This window comes from Lynx canadensis, chromosome B3 (genome assembly GCF_007474595.2).
Source record: "Lynx canadensis isolate LIC74 chromosome B3, mLynCan4.pri.v2, whole genome shotgun sequence".
NCBI classification, from domain to species: domain Eukaryota; kingdom Metazoa; phylum Chordata; class Mammalia; order Carnivora; family Felidae; genus Lynx; species Lynx canadensis.
The window spans coordinates 99,136,943-99,154,555 of NC_044308.2; the positions used below are offsets into that span (position 1 = coordinate 99,136,943).

General features: G+C 43.0%; 1 protein-coding gene across 3 annotated transcripts in view; it reads left to right on the plus strand.

Annotated features, from left to right (window-relative positions):
* Positions 1-14,566: 14,566 nt before the first annotated feature.
* FRMD6 (FERM domain containing 6) overlaps positions 14,567-17,613 on the plus strand; it is an 80,105-nt gene continuing 77,058 nt past the window's right edge. For all 3 annotated transcript variants that reach the window (XM_030319089.1, XM_030319091.1, XM_030319090.1), the window contains exon 1: positions 14,567-14,664. The gene's annotated coding sequence lies outside the window, so the exon portion shown is untranslated. The remainder of the gene's footprint in view (positions 14,665-17,613) is intronic.

Here is a 17,613-nt window from a genome sequence, read left to right on the forward strand (position 1 = left end):
GTGTATATCAAATCATCAATGTTATATGTCAATTATATCTCAATAAAGCTGGGGGGAAAATAGCTCTTAGCACAAGGGACTTCTCCATGACCCAGTTACCTCATCTTTTTAAAGTGATTACAAAAAGAAAAAAAAAAAATAATGCTACCTACTTCACAGGCCTGTGGGAGGCATAAGAATTAAATGAAAACAAAACAAAACAAAAGCACTTAGGAGAGCGCCTGACATGTAGTAATCACCCAATAAAGCAGCTACAACTGGTCTTTTCCAAATATCCTTTATCTGGGAAAACATTGTTTTCCCTACTAAAGAACACAGTAAAACATTTGCTGTGTACCTGTCTCTTCACTCTGACCTGTTTATGCTCACATCTGCAGAATAAAGGAGGAAGGCAGCGGGGGGGGGGGGGGGGGGGGGGGGGGGGGGTGGGGGGAGGGGGGGGGTCCTTGCTTGCCTGCTCCTGCCCACCCCTACCCTGCAGTCCTAGGCCTCTCCACAGCTAATTGAATTGCTTTAGTCAATTTGTCATATTTGCCTATAGTTGACCATTTCCCTGTCTGGCTATGTGCTGTTGGCCCATTCCGGGCAGCTATGGAGAAGCAGCCTTGTGAAATGCTGACCTGTGTTGAAGATGGTCCTCAAGTCCCTGTACTGTTGCCAAGAGGCAAATGAGATGCTTGGTGGTTTAAAAACTGCGAAATGCTGTTCAAATGCCACTTTTTTATATGTGAAGTCCAATTTGAAGATCAAATCTAGAGGAAAAAGGCCATGATGTGGGAGGTGACCTCCAAAAGGACTGTCATTATTACAAGGTACAGTGATCATTTCCCAAAGGCCATGGAGTAGCTGTTCTTCTGTCCTGATTCTGCACCCAGAAAGGGAGGCCCAGAGGGGTAGGAGAGACTTCCCCCACCCAGGGGGCTGACCAAGGCAAGACAGAAGCAACCATAGGGAAGAAAAGGCCAGCTTCATTCTGAACCATCTTCTCACCTGCATTACACATTTTACGTGGAATAGCAGGTGTCTTTTACATTTAAAAAATAAAGTTTTGTTTTTCTTTAAGATAACTGGCAGGGGACTTTATTTGTATGGATGTGCTTCCTATTTAAGGAGAAGAATAAGCATTTTATATAGCAACCATTAAGTGAAAGATCTTTAAAAACTAATTTTACTCTATAATTGATGTGTCCCCAGTTAGTATGCAAATGAATGATGTTAAATATATGTGTAATTCCCTAACTTTAGGAACATACTTTTGCAAATTTTTATTTTTAATTTTTGGAATCACTACACATAAGAGTGATACCATTGGCTAGAAATGGTTGTTGGGGGGAAAAACTGACATAAAGCAAATGGCATGTTATCAGCACCGCAGACCAGTACAATTAGCAACAACATTTTATCCTGCCCGCACACAATTGCAACGCTTGATGTATCTAAAAACAAACCTAGAGGGTATTATGCTAAGTGAAATAAGTCCGACTGAGAAAGGCAAATATCATATGATTCCACTCATATTTGGAATCGAAAACAAAACAAAACAAACAAAAAAAAACCCCCAAATAAATGAATAAACAAAAAGCAGAACCAGACCTATAAATACAGAGAACTGATGGTTGCCAGAGGGAGAGAAGGGGCTGGAGAGTTGGGCAAAATGGGTGAAGGGGAGAGGGAGATGCAGGCTTCCAGTTCGTGAATAAGTCACGAAAATAAAAGGCAAAGCCTAAGGAATACAGTCAATGATACTGTCATAGTGATATAATGGAAAGACAGTACATACACTTGTGGTGAACATTAGTATAATATATAAACTTGTCAAATCCCTGAGTTGTACCCCTGAGACTAACATAACATTGTGCGTTAACTGTACTCAAAGAAATAAAAACAAATGTACAGGGGATGGAGAACAAGAAAAATATTTTTTCTCTGGTAATTAGCATAACAGGTCACAAAGCTAAAGAGATTTTGTTTTGAAGGAGGACTTGCAAACAGAGCAATTTTGAAAGGTGAGGATAAAGGTGAAATTCATAATACAAACTGATATGTTTATATCTTCATTAATGTCATCCATAAATCCATCTAAAACGGTTTTTGTTTTTTAAGTTGTTATTTAAAAAATTTTTTTTCAACGTTTATTTATTTTTGGGACAGAGAGAGACAGAGCATGAACGGGGGAGGGGCAGAGTGAGAGGGAGACACAGAATCGGAAACAGGCTCCAGGCTCTGAGCCATCAGCCCAGAGCCTGACACGGGGCTCGAACTCACGGACCGCGAGATTGTGACCTGGCTGAAGTCGGACGCTTAACCGACTGCGCCACCCAGGCGCCCCTTAAGTTGTTATTTAAATTGCAGTTAGTTCACATACAGTGTAAGATCAGTTTCACATGTACAACCTGGTGATCCAGGACTTCCATACATCACCCAGGGCTCATCACAGCAAGTGCATGCTTTAATCCCCATCACCTGTTTTACCCATCCCTTTACCCACCTAAAAGGTTTTTTGTTTTTTTTTTAATGTTTATGTATTTGAGAGAGCTCGAGCACATGCACACATGAGCAGGGGAGGGGCAGAGAGAGAAGGTCAGGGAGAATCACAAGCAGGTTCCACGCTGTCAGTGCAGAAACTGATGTGGAGATAGAATTCACAGCCCGTGAGATTGGGACCTGAGCGCAAATCAAAAGTCGGAAGCTCAGTCAACTGAGCCACCCAGGCACCCTCGACCTAAAACAGTTTTTAATTTTTTTTTAAATGCTTCTTTGTTTTTGAGAAACAGAGACAGCATGAGCAGGGGAGGGGCAGAAAGAGAGGGAGACCCAGAATCTGAAGCAGACTCCAGGCTCCGAGCTGTCAGCACAGAGCCCGATATGAGGCTCAAGCTCCCAAACCATGAGATTATGACCCGAACCAAAGTCAGATGCTTAACCGAGTAAGCCACCCAGGTGCCCCACCCTAAAACAGTTTTTAAAAATCATCCCAATTTAAGTCATCTCTCCCTAAATCCCCAAAAGATTTTGATGGGTGGCTTTTCTTGAAACTCAAGGACATTTTCTTCAAGAGTTCTCCAAGTTGAGAAGAGTAGTAGGGAAATCTTTGATTTAAGAAATAAAAAATTTGCCAAGTTCTTTCCGTGGATAATGAGTCGAATGAGACAGGATAGCATGGAGCCCAAGCCTCAGTGCCAGTGGGAGCAGTAATTTGGTCTCTACCACCTCATTCAGACTGGGAGCCTCCAGCTGTGGGTGGTTCTGCATTGTTTGAATTCCTCCTGGAGGCTCAGGGTTGACAGCCACTGTTCTGGGAGCCACAGCTGACCTAGGAGGCTCATGTCGCATGCTAGATTTTACAACCTGGCTCTAGCAATGCTAAAATCATGGAGACTAAAGGCAGAGGTGATTCTAGGGACTGCCAGTTGGCTCCTCAAATGTTCCCCTGAACTGTCCACCTCTCTCCTTTACGTAGTGGTGTGGCTCAAATGAAGTCACTGGAAACTTGAAAGGAAAAAGTGGAGTTGCAGATGAATGCAGAGGGGTGTAGTCACTTACCTGAGAGCCCTGGTCATCATTCCTTTAGTCTGATCAATTTAAAACACAGGCCAATTTACAGCTGGTGGAGTGGAAAGGTATCATCAAGCACTGCCCTCTGGGTGCCTTCTTGCCAAATGACCTCATGTAATTCTACCCACTGAAAACAGGGCTAAGAATTTTGTTCCCAGCCCTTCCTGTCCCACATACAGTTTGAGTGGGTCCATATCGTGGGTACTTCTGCACATTTTCTAATACCATAGCTTGCTGTCTGAAAGTCACTCTGCTAAAAAAGTGGACACCTTAGTGTTAGATTTTAAAAATTTTATCAGAGGCACTTGGATGGCTCAAGTCAGTTAAGCGTCTGCCTCTTGGTTTCGGCTCAGGTCATGATCTCACAGTTTGAATTTGAGCCCTGCATCGGACTCTGCACTGACAGTGTGGAGCCTGCTTGGGATTCTCTCTCTCCCTCTCTGTCTCTCAAAATAAATAAACTTAAAAAATATATCAAATCTGGGCATTTCCATTATTTTCATGTGACTTTTTCTATTTTGTTTTTTACAAAAAGTATTTAGAAACTCCAATACTAGTGGGCTATTTAAATTTGTGCCCTAGTTTCCTTATTTGTAAAATAGGAATTGTGATGGTATCTATCTCATAAGGTGGCTGTTATGATAGTAAACTTAAGACATTTGGCATAGTACCTAAGCCACAGTAAATGACCAATAAACAATCACCTGTCATTATTTTAAATGCATTGTATTCCTGGAAACTACTCTTCTGAAGTTACTTGTCATTCATAGAACAAAATAGTATCTATCCACGCAACTTTGAATTTATCAATGAGGTGTCACCTTCCAAAGTCCTGAGTGAGTCAGTGCCGTGGGGATGAAATATATATGTGTTTACTAGGCAGCATCAGAAGAGCAAAGCTGTGAAATGGGAAGACGTAGAAATTGGGTTACTTACATATTCTCTTCAGTCTCTATTCCATTTTCTCAGAGCTGCCCTTCAGCGTATTTATGGAAACATTAATTAAGACTCTGATTCATTTATACACTATTAGATTGATGTGGAAGTTTCTGGGGACTAGATGCAATTATGTTACTCAGTAAGACTGGTAGTCTCCATTGTTTTCTCTTTAGCTGAATGGCTTCTTATTGACCGAATTAAAAATCATAGTTTTAGTAATTCCATTTACATCACAAAGAATCAAAAATAGGCAACCCTTCCCTAAGTTGAATGGGTTGCACTGATGTCACCATCCTTATTGTGATAAAATATTACTAATCACATCTTAACACATTTTCCCTCCACCTCCCCTCCCATCTAGTTTTATTCATTGGAAGGGGATGGTGGAGTTACAGTACCTAAAGCATTTTGGGGCGTCAAATTAAATATTTCTAAAGTATCTTTAATCTGGCCTCTTCATTTAAATCTTACTTTAGTATAAGCATTAACAGTGCAACTACACATATGGTCACAAATGGGTGTAGGAATGATTTGAGGAGTTTGTTGCCACTATATTGAGATTCCCAACCTTGCCATCGGCTCTTAAATGGTTCTGATACATTTATAGGTTTGCAAATGACTATATAAAAGAAATCAGCTAATAAGTCTAAGTGGAAATCAGGTAATATTTGAAAATGGTGGTTCATGATATACTTCTTATAGTTATTCCTGGGTTTGCTTTCATGAAATTTGAATATATTTGAATACATACATATATCCTTTATTACAAATGCTAGTAATATGAAGAATAATGGAAGTACAGGGTTAGGAAATGGCTTTAGTCAATATAAATGTGATGAATATGATTCATGCAAGTAATTGATAGCCCTAATGATCCTTTCAAAGTTTATTTCTATATATTTGGCAGTGGCTATTTGTTCAAAAGATTTGTTTATTCTATCATATGCATTTATACTACTTAAAAATAAAATTTCATGAATTATTTAAGCAATTACAGTTATTATTCACTATAAGAGCTAATAACTAGTCAGGTCTAGTTAAATTATAAACTTTATACTTTATTAATAATATCCGTAAGACTAAAATTGCTCAAAAGTTGATTCTTCACTGATGTCAGTGAAAAGCTTTAGTGTTTCCAGCTTTTTTCTTCTTTGGCCTATTGTTTAATTTGGATTGAGATAAATCTCGCTATACCTCTGTTGACAAAGAGCATGGTGTTCTACCACATTGGTAATTTTATAGCCACAGGTAGAAATTTCGCTAATGTAAAAAAATGCTTTTGTCAGATAAAGGGATTATCCTACTTACTTTTCTCTCTCCAGGTCCCCATACACTAAAATAGGTGATGCAAGATGTCATAAAATGTGCATGAAGTGTCTTGGAGCTAAGAGAAAGACTCAGGTAAAGTTTGGGGAAGAGCAGATGGAGAAACTCAGCCCAAACAACTTACTCTGTAGGTTCCAAATGATTCTTCATCTCTAGTCACTCTTCGACAGACCTTCAGCAGGCTTAGCCAGAATCCCCAAAGGGACCCCTCCCTCAACCCAACTTGCAGGGCAGCTAAATGTTCTGGTCAAGTTTAGACCCATGGTTATCAACTAGGAGCAATAATTCTTTCTTTTGAGGTGCCCTGTGTTGTAGGATGCTTAGTGGCATCCCTAGCCTCTATCTACTAGACACTGGTAGCAATGACCCACTTACCCCCAACCCTGACTTGTGACAACCAGAAACATCTCCAGACACTGCCAAATGTTCTTCTGGGGAAAAATCACCCTCTAGTTGAGAACTACTAGATTTTTTAAAAATTTATTTTAGAGAGCGGGGGGGAAGGGGGCAGGGAAAGAGAGAGAGAGAGAGAGAGAGAGAGAGAGAGAGGATCTTAAGCAGGCTCCATGCTCAGCGTGGAGCCCAACACAGGGCTTGATCCCACGACCCTGGGATCATGACATGAACTGAAATCAAGAGTCGGATGCTCAACCAACTGAGCCACCCAGGTGCCCAGAGAACTACTAGATTAAAAGTTGCAAAATATGGGTTTAAAAAGTGCCTTGTTTTACAAATATCTCCCCCGCCCCTTACAAATGCTGAAATTCCTTTAATCAGATTGTGTCTTTCTTTTCACAATCTTCGATTATAAGGCTTAAACCACAGGTACCAGTTTGAGGTAACTTTGGTGGGAATAATTTCAGTTAAAGTGCAAATAGTCAATCGGTCAGTAATGGCCAACGGTTAGTTTTCCAAACCTTCCTAAATCGCTGACAAAGAGTCACTGACAAGACAGTTTAGGGAGAGAGTGTGAGCTTAGAGACAGATTTCCTGAGTTTCAGATCCAGCACCTACTTTCTTTAAGATCTTAGGCATCTGTAAACCAGGGAAATGACAGTGCCTCCCTCCAAGGGCTGTTGAAAGGATTCAACAAGGTAATACTTATAAACCTTTCAGACCAGTGACCATGAGAGATGTGCTAGGCTGAGCCTTGACAGCAGCAGGGTTTTGGACTGGGATGAGGGACCTGAAGAGAGACATAAGAATCTGGACATTATGGTAAAAGGGAAAGGGAGCCAATCAGGAATGAATAAAAAGTTGACCAAGCATCTGTGTTAAGTGCTCCACTGCTACAACCGCTGTCTTGGTGACGTGACTGATCAACGCATTCATTATTTTCTGTAGTCTTCCTTGGTGACTTTAAAGCAAAATGCAAGAAAATGGGTGACTGAGTTGACCTGTTAGGGCTGTTAAGAAAGCTGTAGTAGAAGGTCAAGGAGATATGGGGCATAGACTATGGGGGAAAATAAAGTCAAAATGGTGAGCCTAGGCACTAAATTCAAAATAAAAGAAGAGAGGCCAAAAATAGCCAATAAACTGGAAGAACTGGGAGGGTTTTTGGTGACTGGAAGTCTCAAGCCAAACAACAGCTCTGGTGGGAGAGGTAGAAGGGCAGGACGTGGTGGACAGAGCACCTTCATATGTTAGAGATAGAGCAGCTCCAGACGACAGTAGGATACCTTCACGTGGAGGTAAGGGCATTGACCAAATGGAAGCAAGGCCATTTCTTTTTCCCTTGCTCAACTCAAACCACTCTGTTCCCAAGAGGTATCTCATCAAAATGCTTTGTTGGCAAGGAATTCGATAATTCACTGCTCTAGTAAAATCCCTCTCATGTTCTTCTCACTCTTTCAAAAGTCTGTAGTCTGAGTAGTTAAAGATAGAGGTAAAGGTGCAAACAGAAATAAAATATCCATTAAGGAATATCAAGAGATATACTCCAGACACTGTTCTAGATGCCGGGGCCACAGCGGTTAGTGAGATTAGGTCTATGTTCAGATGAAGCTTAAATTCTAAAGGGAGAGACATGGACAAACAAGTGAACATATTTATAAATAATTTCAGATAATGAGCAAAGTGCTATGAAAAAAGTAAGTGACATGATAAAATATTTTATATTGATGCATATATAATATGAGGTCTATATATACATAAAATAATATATTAAGAATATATCCCATTATCTCTTAAGAAATTGGGGTGTAAAGGACAAAAATTATCTAATACAGAACTATGGGCAAAATGGAAAATCACTGATCTGCTGATTCTATTTTTCTGCTCAAGAAATCACACCGATGAATTATAAATACATAATCAAGTTTTTAAAGAAAAGCATGTTTAAGGACTGGCCCTACCCCTCCACCCCAAGAGTCTTACCTTCCAAGCTAGATCTAGTTAAGAATGCTATCACCCAGCACTTTCTTCTCCAGGCCTGTCAAAACTAAACATTGGAATCTGAGGCCATTTGAGAACAATCTTACAATCCTCGGTTTCTAATTCAAACTCCATGCCTAATTACCAGTGTTCTTTCTTCAAAGAACTAAAGCATAAGAATTCTGTTTAGGCTAATTGAATGATACATTAGCCTACTCTTGTAAAAAGAAAAATATAACCACTGCCTTGCCTATGGAAGAATTCCTTAAGATTTTTTTTTTTGGCATTTGGTTCCATAGCCAATCCAAACAAGAGCAAGGGTAGATTTTGTTTCTCATCTAGGATCAGGTGAGAGGAAAACAGGGATCTAATGCGGGTGTTCATAAATGTTTTTTCCCTTGCGTACAACTGGGTAATATAGCCAGCGGATCAGGACTTTGTGTTATAACCAAAATCCCAGCCACCACACATGGATAGGGTGTTCCTTGGAGGCCCCGCCAACAGAGGCAGTTAGTGTCAGTGAGCTTCCCGTGGGATTCCAGAACCAGCATTTCTTACTTGTATTTTTGTTCATCATTCCTTTTCAAGCAACTGAAAAGAAGCTTAAGGGCACGTTTGTTGTGCTTAAAATATAACTCAAGGTAACCGAATTAAAACCAAATGGATACATTTCACAAATCCTCTTCATAAATGAAGCTTTTGTGGGTATTCTCAAGAAAACCAGTCAGCTAGGCTGTAAGCCTGTGTTCTGGAAGATGGATATTCACATCTCCTGTTCTAGTTCCGTGTGTCTCTGGCACAAATTGATAAGATGTCATAAAATACTGAAGAGAATTTCAGTGACATCTGTAATGGTGTCATTTGTGTTTGAAAGTGACTCTTCCAGGAATATTATCTCAGATAAAGATAATCAGAGTGTGCCTGAGGCCTAACTTGGAGTAACTGGTCCTACTTCCTTTCCTTTCCCATCTGTCTCCCCCAGTGGGGAATGGAGGGAGTCGCCTTCATCTCTGGGGGTAGGAATGTTTTCTTTCAGCTTTTCAGAGAGTAATCAAGGAATCAGAGCCAAAAAACTGCTCTGGGACATTGAGGCCTGTTGTATAAACACAAATGGTATACATCAGGAAGCTTTATCCTATAGGGAGTCTACCCCTTGTCTCGTCCCTTCTACTAGACATTTTTCTGTACTTGTCCTCAATCTTCTCTGGAATGTGAAGCCCCATGCAAAAGCAGAAATGCTATGCGCACACTTAATTCCTCACTCTATTTTATTTTTTTATTTTTATTTTTTAATTTTTTTTCAACGTTTATTTATTTTTGGGACAGAGAGAGACAGAGCATGAACGGGGGAGGGGCAGAGAGAGAGGGAGACACAGAATCGGAAACAGGCTCCAGGCTCCGAGCCATCAGCCCAGAGCCTGATGCGGGGCTCGAACTCCTGGACCGCGAGATCGTGACCTGACTGAAGTCGGACGCTTAACCGACTGCGCCACCCAGGCGCCCCTCCTCACTCTATTTTAATTCACAACAGTATCCCTCAAAAGAGCATGGCCTCTCTGCCATTATGCCTTTCACCTCCAAGACCTCAGTACTCAGTTATCCTACCTGGTGCAGCTAACACCTTCACTGCCCCACTTCTCAAGAGTGAAGGGCCTGGCTTGACCCTCCCAGTCTTATCAAATCTTTTGTCTGGAGTGTTCAAGTATGTAAGCCCTCAAGGAATAGTAATGTGATGTTTTGGCAAAACTAGAGCCTTAAAAGAATGGAAAGAAAAGTAGCTCTTCGAATATGTCTCTTGTAGAGTTTTACATGTTGCGTTAAAACCAAACTTTATACTAGGATAATTAATTTATCCTATTAAAAAAAATTTTTTTAATGTTTATTTATTGTTGAGAGAGAGAGAGTGTGTGTGAGCAGGGGAGGGGCAGAGAGAGAGGGAAACAATTTGCAGCAGGCTCCAGGTTCTGAGCTGTCAGCACAGAGCCCCAAGTGAAGCTTAAATTCACGAGCAGTAAGATCATGACCTGAGCCGAAGTCGGACACTCAACCGACTGAGCCACCCAGGCGCCCCTAAGTTATCCTGTTTTTAATGTTTTCTCAAAATTTGATGGCCAAAAGAGCAGAATCAATTAATTTAATTTTTATAACTTTGTGTCTCTAAATTGGGGAAAGGTACATCTGTGTTAGATTGCTACATAATATGTTATGCATGCTAATATATTGCTATGCTGTGCTACCTCTGCAAAATAATTATTTGCATTCTTGGTTAGGGGCTCCTGGTGCATACTAATGAGACAGCTGGATTAAATAACTGATAATCAATTTTCCTGACTTTTCTTGAGTATTAAAATCTTTTTTTTTATTAAATTTTTTTTTCAATGTTTATTTTTGAGAGACAGAGAGAGACAGAGCATGAGAGGGGAGGGGCAGAGAGAGAGGGAGACACAGAATCGGAAGCAGGCTCCAGGCTCTGAGCTATCAGCGCAGAGCCCAATGCGGGGCTTGAACCCACAGACTGTGAGATCATGACCCGAGCCAATGTCAGAGGCTTAACCAACTGAGCCACCCAGGCACCCCTTAAAATCTTTTGGTGTTTTTGTTTTGCAGAATATAGTGATATACCAATGAGAATAATAAAAAGAGCATTTTAAATGTTAGGCAGTGAAAACCAGAACTATATCACTGCACTGTTAAGTTTCCATATGTGATTAGTTTGTCTCTCAAAGTAATATACATTAGCTAAGTGGAGATTTAAGACCTCAGAGTAGGACTTTAAATGTATTTTGAATGCTTTCAAATGCATTTTGTTTTGCTTTTTAAATTGCACTTCAGCAATTACCAAAAAGAAAAATGAACCTAATTTCTGTATTATGACCTTCATCCAGAATGATGAACAGTATTTAACTTGGGGAAGGTCTTCTTTAAAAGCCAGTATGTCAAATGACCGACTTCTTTCTCTGACTAGAACTTATATTTCAGCATTAAAACATACTCTGAGTCCCAAATAACCCTGAATTATATAGAAAGGATGAAAAAGAACTAATTTTTTTGTCTTTTAATATTCTGAATGATCTTAATTCTCAAAATACTATTCCAGTGTTTGGAAGATACTTGTAAAGGGGTGTGAATTAAAGCAGTTTATGGCTCTTTCCCTTCTATGTAATTGTGTTCTTTATACCAAAAATATGTAAATATCAGCCACCAAAAGCTTAAGCCTCTTGAATTATAAAATGAGGCTATGGCCATCATGCTTTAAACTCACACCCCAGTACAGGTGCTCACTCTTGTGCCCTCTACCTGGGATACCATATCCACACGTGTCTCCACTTAAAATAATCTGGGGATTTAAAAACATTCCCAACCCCAGGCTACATCTCAGACCAATTAACTCACATGCCTGGGACACAGTTTTTGAAGGTCCCCAGGTGATTCAGGGTACTTCCAAGTTTGAGAACCACCACCTTGACCAACTTGTTCCTTGGCAAACTTCTGCTCATCCTTCCCATCTCAGTTCATCCTTCTCACCCAGACAGAGGTCTGATGCCTGCCCTGAAGGGGCCAGGCCTTCCCACTATGCCTCCTGCATATCCCTAGCCTGGCAAGCATTAAAGTCTATTGTAACTGCTGACTCACATGCCTGCTTCCTCAAACCACTGTAAAATTCAGGAGTATTTTTACCTTCAGATCCCAGAGTCTAACCCTGTGCCTGGTGTATGGAAGTACTCAATAAATTTATGGAATGAATACTTTCCCCCTAAAAAAAAAAAGCAAAAATATGGAGTTATGTTAATATTTACATGCCATGGAGAAAGTAGTCATTTAAGATGTGCTCAAGGTGATGTTTCACTGATGGGCAATGTCTCATATTTAGGAAAACATCATATTGGTGAAAATAGATCTATACCTAAACATCAAAAAGAACCATAAAATATAACTTTACCTATGAATTTAGATTCTTTACTGTAATAAGTGCAAAAAAACATGTCCTGTGGTAAGAAATATCTAAAACAACCCATCCTTTCTCAGCTCCACCTCCATTTTGAGTGGATTATGTGTTGTTTTCCAAAGCAATCCTTTCAGAAATTTGTTATGTTTCACGGGGCTATAAAGTGGTTTTTAAGAGTGTTACTTAGTTTACAAAATGCATTATGTAAGAATGTATGTTTATTGGTATTCACTATTAGTATGATCATTATGAGTAAAAAAATATCCACACAGTAAGTTTTGAGACAATCTAATTCTAGACAATAAACCCAATCTTAAACATGTTTTTTAAAAAGCTGTTTAAAATATTTTGCTCCTTGGGTTACCTAATTACTTTATATTGCAGCAATGTTTCACAATCTAACAATATGTTGTTCTTTTTTCTTTTAAGTTTATTTATTTTTGGGAGAAAGAGCACATGTGCAAGTTGGGGAGGGGCAGAGAGAGGGAGAGAGAGAGAATCCCAAGCAGGCTCCGCACTGTCGGTGCAGAGCCCCATGTGGGGCTCAAGGCTCCAACTCCTGAACTGTGAGATGTATTGAACCAAAATCAAGAGCGGACGCTTAACGAACTGAACCACCCAGGTACCCTACAATATGTTGTTCTTTATGCACTAGATGCAGAAAGCCTGAAAAGAAATCAGATTTAGGAACTGTTTTCCAAGATAGTAATGTATTACTCCTTTATCTCGTTTATCTTTACTTATGAAATGCTGGATTATCTCATTAGACATCAAATTAATTTAAGATCTTATCAACCAGTGTTTACTGTGCACTCATTCTGAATGCATCTAAAAAAGTGAGAGAAAAGTATGAGCCTCCACGTTTAAATGCCTACATTGTCATCAACCAGTGTAAGCCAATTTTTAATTTTACTCTGTTAATTAAATACAACTACTTTAGAAGACAGTCATTGAAATGTAGTTCTGGTCCTTTTTTCCATAACGGAATTATGACTTTAAATGCAATATCCTTAGACACTGCTGCTTTGCTTTATCAGAAATAAGCTCTGAATGTATTATCAATTGTGAAAAAAGATCACAGCTGCTTCTAAGATTCAGTTCCAGTGTCATAGTTCCTCCATTGTAAAAGCTGTCAATGAGGCAACTATTCCAAGTTAGCTTCAGCCCTAATGAACACAGTGAATTTCTTTTGCCAAGCACACAGACAGGCATACTTTCGACCAGTAACAGCCAGCTTTACATATTTATGTTTGGACTAAAAGAGCAGAGCAATTTTTAAGTTGGCTTCTGTAAGCATAAATCTGATTTTGGGTATTGTCCTTTCTCAGGTCCTCGTCTTCTGGTCTCTTCACCCATTTGTCAGACCCAGAAACATACACAGCCTTATTGCTTTAGTGAAGGGCCCTGGGGGGTATTACTGCTACACTGGCCAGGGGTCACTGGGTCAGCAATCAACATAAGACCTAGGAGGGCGGAAGCCCGGGAGGCGGGAGCACTGTGCACCAGGGGTCTGGGGACGACGTGACTCTCCCTTGGCTCCAGTTCCCAGGAGCAGGTCCTAGTGGGCACAGGTTGACCAAAGAGGCGTAGCTCTTTCCCAGACCCAAGAAAATTCCGTAAAAACACCTTCCGGGGGCCCTTTGCATCACCCGGCGCTCTCTCCAGCCACCTCCAGGAGCGGGCAAATAAAATTTCTGAGGGGTCACGGACACTAAAAGCACAGCCAATAGACGCTGTGTCTACCTTCACAACTGGAGACTCAGGAGGGGAGGCTTGGCTTCCGGGCGGCGCCCCCACCATGTAGGATAAAACCCGCGAGGGCGCGGCGTCCCGAGTGGTGGGTGGGCCGGTGGGTGCGGGACAGAAAGACGGGAGGGAAGCTAGGAGTCACGAAGCCTCCTCCGCTGGGATCGCCTCCTCTTAGAGTGGCCTCCCTCCACTCCGTCGTTCAGAATTAGTAAAACGGTGCTCAGGCCAAACAGCCGCCCCCGCCCACCCAGACTTGGGCTCGGGAGGGAGCGTTCCCGGGGAGCGGGGCCGAGCGTCGGAGAGGGCCATTCGGCCAGAAGGGGGAAGCTGACAGTGTCCCCTCCCGCATCCGTCGCGTGAGGGTAAGGGCTAGATGGCAGTGGTCCACGTACGGTGCCCTTCTGGGTTCTCCTCCTTCCTCAGGACCCGAGAGGGGTGGCTCCCTCCGTTTGCTCCCACCTTCGTGTCGCGGCACCCCTCCGCGGGACGCTTGGTTGGGTCCGGGGCGGGGCCGACAGGCGCTCCACGTGCGGCCGCGAGCAAGGCGCTCTGCTCCCGCGGCCCGGCGGCCACCCCCGCCACCTCGGGGCGGGCGTGGGGGCGGAGCCTCTGGGGGCGGGGCGGGAGGCGTGGGCGGGGGGGGCGGGGCGGACGCGGAGCGCTCGACAAGCTGCCGGGGCAGAGGGGCTGAGAGGAGCCGGGCTGGCGCGGCGCAGGCAGGAAGGGACGAGGACCTGGGAAGAGTCCGACGCCTGGTGCTCCGGGCTTTCTGGGAGGTATGAGCGGGAGCTCGGCGCTTGAGGGCCTCCCAGTCTGTCCCCTGGCCCGGCCTCCGCGCCCCGGCTACCCACTGTGCCCCCTGCCGGCCGGGCGGCGGCGGCGGCTGGACGGGACTTTAGGAGGGTTTCTGGGAGTCGAGAGCCCTAGCCAAAGCAGTGTCTTCCCTGCGTCTTTCTTCGCCTTCTTTTTGCTTCCTCGACTCTGGGCTTCGGGCACCGGGCTGGAAGGTCGCCTCTCCGCGGGTCAGAGCTCGCCCACGCCGGGGCGGGAGGCCGGGGCCCCGGGGCAGCCGAGCCAGGCAGCGGGGGAGGCGCGGAGCTCCGGGGCCGCCTCTGCGGCGAGGGCGGGAGGCCGGCCGGAGCTGCGGGCTGCTCCCCGGGCTCACGGTGCCGCGCTCGGCTCCCCAGTGGTCTCTGGCGCGCTGTTCCGGGGGCGCCTGTCGGTTGCGCCCCATCGGTCGCCACTTTGACGGGGCGCCGGGGCCAGCGCGTGAACCCTGAATTCCTGGGTGCCCTGCCGCCTGTTGTGCGTGCTCCGGGGGAGGGCAGCCCGGCTGCGGGAAGGGACCCGAGAGCAGCCTCTGCCCCACGGTCCCTGAAAGTGTCTAGTCGGGGAGCCCGAGATTGAGCTGGGGCTCGGCGGCGCCAGAAGGGGGCCTCGGTGGGATGCTAGTGGGGGGCGCGGCCTGCAGAATTTGGGTTCCTGGAGGTGCTTGCGGCGCGCAGGCCCGGCCCGGGGCAGCAGAGACCACCAGCCTGTCCTCGAGGAGGACCAGGAACTGTCACGTATGGACCGCTGGGGGCCACCCGTGTGAGATCCACAGGGCTTAATAACAGTACCTCGAGTCCTGGGACAGCGTAACCTAATAGTGAGGGCGTTTTCTTTAGGGCATGAATAAATGGAAAGGTGTCAAAATAAGCATATTTTAAAGTTGAAACGAAAACTGGCAGATTTTCAGGTCGTGCAGTTGTGAAGTTAAGTGTCCAAAGAAATATTAGCTCTTTTACACCCTTTTCGTTTTTATTTTTTGGCAATAATCTGTTTTGCCAGAATTTCCCTCAGGAGCTTTGCATGGCCCACAGTGGGGCAGGAAAACTTGAGCAAGCGTTCTCAGGTTGCTTTTGACTTCAAGCCTGTGCTCTCCAGGTTTTTTGAGTGTGCAGAAAAAGTGTCTGATTCTGTTTTTCTCTGGGATCCGACGATGTTTGTTTATTGGGTTTATAAGCATCTATTTAAATTCAGTTTTTGCACGAAATACTCCCCGTTGCCACAGGGTGTAGTTTAGGGATTAGAAAATACTGTTGGAGAAAGCTGCTAGTGGCTTCATTTTCCAAGAATGTAAGTCATTTCCTTTCTGTGATTTCAGGGAGTTGATATTTCACAGCATCAAAACTTTGTGGGGAAAATTTTCCGTAATACATCTGTCATTAAAAAGGCTTTTGACTTTTGGATTTTGTCTTCTTAGAGCAGCACATAAATTTAGGCTCAGCAATGTTAAAGGGTAAGAAGTTTTTCAGAAACTGCAGCATTATGAGAGTCTTGTAGAAAGTAATTTTAACAACCACCAAGACTTACAGCCTGCACCATCGAGATGGGGGAGGGGAGAAGACCAGAGGAGAGAGGCAGGAAAACAGATGCTTTTGCTGTTGTCCTTTGTAGTACAAAACTTGTAGCAGTTAATCATTTTCCTTGGGTGTGGTTTTGAGAAATAAAAGTATTACGTTAAAAAGGAAAAACTGCATGATATGAGGCAGCTGACATTTAAATGCTCTTTCCGTATGTTTGTAAACATATTGGATTTATATTTCATATTAAAATGGACCTTTGGGATCATTAGATGAGAAGGGTCCCCCAGGGGATATCTTCTATCAAGTTATCTGCAGGATATCTTCTCCAGAAAGCAGACTGACTGTAATAGGAACTAATTTTCCCCCTTTTGAATTGCTTGTAAAAATGCCGGAGATCTGACACTGATGGACCACAGTAATCAGCAGTTCTTGCAGAACTCAAAACATCTTAAGGGAAAGGAAATCTTTCCGTGTATCCACTCCCTCCTTTTTGGGGGGCACCCTGGGTAAGCTACCAGCTTCAAGTACATAATTTGAACTTGCTGCTTGAAGATGCTCCTAGCTCTGCAGTGAAACAATAGGAGCTAGGAGGAAGACCCTGCTTGTTTGAAAGCAAAGTGTCCATGTGCTAGGTGATCACTTCTGGCAACAAGTTCTGTAAAAACTCATCCAGTTGGGCTAGCTGAATCCAGGGAAGGGGGGGGTTGTAGAGCTTTTCTGGTTTCTGGACTTTGTTTTCACTTTTAACTACACTTATAAAGCCTTTGGCTTTCAGAACTTATGACATAATAGACTGTGTAGCCTTTTGTGGCAGATGCTTGAAATGAAAGTTTCAAACAGAATTGCTTTTGACTGAACTGTCAAGTTCAGAGTTTAGTGTAAATGAGTCCTGTCTCACAGCTAACTTTTTTGATAAAGGAGTTCTTTGTAGTTTTCAGCGTGGATGCTGCACATTTTGATTTCTGAGACTGTGGGTTTAAAAAAAAAATAAAACCTGCAAACAATTATTTTATTACATGAAAGCCAGTACCAAGAAAAGATTAATTCAGTCCAGATGTAAAAATGTATGTGAATTTTAGATTTGGATGATCTCAACAAGTTTTCCCTTTTGTTGATGAAACTGCCTGGATCCCAGATGGCATTCACAAACTGTCCCTTAGGTGGTTTTCTGAGTTCAGAACTAAATTTCAGGGGCCTTCTCTAAAGTCACTTGAAAATTGTTTTAAGCATTCTCAAGGATAGAAAGTTTTCTCTATTTATGCAGAGATAGGTTTTTCCTATTCCACATGAATGCAAACCTTATAAATGCCCTGGTTTGGTAAATGAGCCTGTGTGTTTCATAAGTAGGAAAACCAGAGGTATTCAGTATTGTGTATC